Source organism: Triplophysa dalaica, chromosome 22, assembly GCF_015846415.1.
Source record: "Triplophysa dalaica isolate WHDGS20190420 chromosome 22, ASM1584641v1, whole genome shotgun sequence".
Lineage (NCBI taxonomy): Eukaryota > Metazoa > Chordata > Actinopteri > Cypriniformes > Nemacheilidae > Triplophysa > Triplophysa dalaica.
In genome coordinates, this window is record NC_079563.1 from 4775746 (window position 1) to 4779877 (window position 4132).

At 39.4% G+C, this 4132-nt stretch overlaps 1 long non-coding RNA gene across 1 annotated transcript; it reads left to right on the top strand.

Annotated features, from left to right (window-relative positions):
* The first annotated feature begins 604 nt into the window (after positions 1–604).
* On the top strand, positions 605–2795 carry LOC130411493 (uncharacterized). Its single transcript, XR_008905076.1, has 3 exons — positions 605–732; positions 821–872; positions 2087–2795. It is a non-coding gene; the product is annotated as an uncharacterized LOC130411493 (long non-coding RNA).
* The last annotated feature ends 1337 nt before the right edge of the window (positions 2796–4132 follow it).

Consider the following 4132-nt stretch of genomic DNA (forward strand, 5'->3'; position numbering starts at 1 on the left):
TGTCTCACAGGTTGTGGAGCGATTATGGAAAGCCAAAATGACCAAAATCGCCAGGAAGCCCATCATTGGTTGTGGCACAATAATTGCCTGGAAATGATGGCAGTCTGGTTAGGGCTCAGACATTTCCTTCCAGACCTATGGGGCGGTCATGAGCACTAGATAGTCTGCTGACCTTTAATCATGGACCAGGAGAAGACGAATTTGGTGTGCCAGCATGGCACGGCAATCTGCATCCCACTCATTAGCTCATTATAAGTTTATTTGACACACATGCTTCAGATGTTGTCACGCCAAGGCGATCCCCATTGGGTAGCCATGGTGACACTGAATCTCGTTCCCTTCTCAGGGAACCAGGGACACAGATGTAACGTGATACGTTCTCTTTCGTGCTTGAAATATATAGTCCACTTGAAGGAGTACATTAGCAAATTTGCATGCTGAATACACCAGATGGTTTGCCTGGCTCTGAATCGTCATCAATAAGATCACAATAACTTCAGTACATTATGTCTTCACCTCTGCGTTTACTGAGTGAAAGGAAAAGCCTACTGTACATTTACGGGAAAGACCTTCACCCCCCCACCCATCCACCCACTCTGTGATGGTGAAAGTGAAATCAAATCCAATGAGTTTCCCCCTCCATGTAGTATAAAGCCACTATTGAGATGATCTTAAAGTCAATCCACGCTAATCTGAAGAACCTCATCTGACAAACACCATCTGTAACTTTGGGTCAGTATTCGCAAGCTACTTGGTGACATGCTGATGTAGCATAGCATGTTAAGAATGTATAGTAACTTCATTCTGAATTTCATTACAGGTGTACTGAACTTTACAGACTCTTCTAGCTCTTCAGAAGTTATCTGGTGACGGTAGGAAATCTATTATATGTTATAATAATTAAATCACAACTGTTTGCTAACTGCAAAAAAAGCTAAATTATAAATCAAATAAAATGAATAAATATTTGTATATTAGACAATTACGTTTCATGTAAGTGTTATGGATCAAGTGAAATCTGTAATCAATTATAAAAGCATGCAAATACAAGTTATGTTGAATTCAGTCACACAATGAGGTTAAAGATGTTTTCACTTAGTATCACTAAACAGCCGCACATTTTGAAGTTGTGGTCTAAAGACATTAGGCAATAGTCCACAAACTATAAATAAACACTTACAGCAAAAAACTTTAGAGAATTATAGAATCAGATGCAAACTGGCTGCATAATTAGCAGAAATGAACTGCAAAAAGGCACAAAAACAACAAAATAAATAAATAAATAAAAAGTGACAATTTCATTTAAGCCTATGCTAGCGAATTTGGGAAACAGTTTAGGACTCTGTAAAAACAAAGCTTTTGTTCACAATATCCTACTGTATTGGCAGGACTAAAGAACAATACACAATAAGGCACATGGAACTAGGATTCCTTCATTAAAACTTTAAATCTGGGAGAAAGAAAAATGCATAAATCACCTTATAGTTTACAGGAAAGCCTATGAAAGTGAAAATAAATAAATATAGACCAAAGGTTATCCCCTCACATTACAACATTTCTTATTAAAAACGATGAGAAGTTCATTCCCAGATTACAGTAGAAATATAGAAGTACAGTAGATGTCTTCTCAGAAATAAATGAATAACAAGCTTTACTTACAGCATCACTTTCTGTTTACTGGGGTTTTGCAACTTCCACTGTTTGATTTTAGTCGGACAACAACTAAATATTGTGAAGTATTATTACAATTTAAACTGTTTTCTATGAATATACTTGAAAATATATAATAGTCAGAATCATTTCGTTGGTCTTCAGCGTCCCATGATCACATGAAGAAGAAATAATTTGGAACATTACAAATGTTTTAACTGTATTGTTGATTAATTGAATGCATCCTCGCTGGTTTAAAGTTTTCATTCGCTGCATAAATCAGGATTACTGGATTTTTACTGAGCTTGCTCTCACAATTAATTTTACCTTAGCAGAATAGAATCATTTATACTCTATTCCTGATTGTTCCAGGCTTTCCATGACTGCAGGAAATGTTCTTCACAATAAACACATGCTGTCTATATTCTGCTTGCAGGAATCCGAAGGCACATAAAACCGAGACGGCATGGACATCTTTAATATAGTGGGTTCGGCTGTGCTTGGTGTGACCGAGTGTGCGCTTGGTGTGACCAGAGCTGTTGTGGATGTTCCCTTAGGGATCGTGAAAGGAGCGGTTTACAGCACCGTAGAGGCCGGCGGTAAAATGATGAGTGTTGGCTCTCCAACTGAAGCGCTCGGGGCTACTTTTGTTCTGTTGGCGTCTCCAGTGACTGGCGCCGTGGTCGGAGGAACTAGTGAGGTTTTCAAGGCACCAGAAAAAGTTGTCCAAGGTGTTGTTAAGGGTGTAAAGAGGGTTTTTGACGATTAAGACAGTCGTAAGGTTTCAGATTGATGTTGAACTAACTGCACTGCCGGCTGCCTATTAGAATAAATACAGGCTGCATAAATGACAAAAACATCACACAACTATAATTTAGGAACACAGATTGTTTGTCTCTGTTCCTTCTGTCCTCAGTGTTTGAATACCTGTAATACACCATGTCACATGTCATCTTCTTTCTTCAGAAAACATGATACAGCCGAGAAGCGTTTAGAGCTTCTTCATGATCACTGTCTATTATGACAACATATAGCATTTCATTTCCATCAAAAGAAGGGGTTCTTATTGTATATGATTATGTTGCAGTGTTATGGATCAAGTGAAACCTGTTATAAATTATAAAAGCATGTAAATAAAGATTGTAATGGAAATACACCTTGAGTTATGTTGAATTCAGTCACACAATGAGGTTGAAGATGTGAACCATTGTTCACTTAATATCACTAAACAGCCGCACATTAAGGAACTGTGGCCTATAGACCAATTGAGTCCGAGTTGGGATTATTCAGTGTGATCAAAGTCTGTGTGAAACCTTACCACCTCAAACCAAAAAGAAGTTTTCTAAGTATACTTTGTGTAGTAATATAGTTTTCTCAATGGACTGGGAGTATACTTGAAAGTGTAAATTGACCCACTTTTAGTTGATAAAAGTGTACTTTTAAGTGTACTTTAAGTCTAACAGTAGTTTACAAATAACTTTTTATTTGTACTACAACTATACTCAAAGTTATCTTGTTGGTATACTGATAGTTTACTAGTTCAATACTTTTAGCACATTTAGCCTAAGTACACTTTGAAATTATCTCCCATTAAACTAAACTATTTTGTAAAGTAGTTTTTATTCTGCAAATATACTTGTAAGTTTTTTAGGTGTACTGGTAGTTTACTAGTTCATAACTTGTAGCACATATGTCCCTTATATAAGTACACTTTAAAGTTAAATCTCAGTAAACTATTAATTAATTTTTCTTGCAGATATACTGATAGTTAACCAGATCAATCCCTGTAGTACATTTGCAAGTACATTTCAAGGTGTATTCTCAGTAAACCGCTAGTTGAAGGATGCTTTCATGACGCTCCTTTCTCGCAAGGTGGGCTGTTTGGCAGTATTTCTCACAGCAGTTCTCGAAGGTAAAGAAGTAGACGGAGGCGATTAAGCAAATCCTGCTCTATGGCAACCAGGCCACCACGAGGTCGTCTAGCTTCAGAGCGGCATCTTCTTTCCAACAGCCCAAGTCTTCTGCACCTCCAACCTCGGCTCCGGTGCCCCCTCCTCAGGCGCCCCCCCCCCCCCGAGGACAGAGAAGCATCCGGAGGACCTCATCGAGTCCGCCCAGGGAGATCCAGGACATCGGGCACGGCTCCAGCCACAACATCGCCGTTCTGCCCCGTGCAACACCCTTCTCAGAACCCACTTTGTCACAAAAAGTGCTTCCTCTCTCCCTTGGCGATCACAACATGACGTAGCCTCCAGTCAACGTCTCGTCATGCCAAATCCGCACCCATCATGTTGGGTTCCGAGGTTAATCTCCATCATGTTTGTTTTTGTCCGTGTGTGAGTGTTTGAACACGTGGAGTTCGTGTCTTGGCGCCACCTGTTCGCTGTCTGCGTCTAATTGTTGTCACCTGGCGCTCTCATTACCTCATCATTTACCTCACTACCCACACCTGGTTTCTATTTCACCTACCCCTTTATAAACA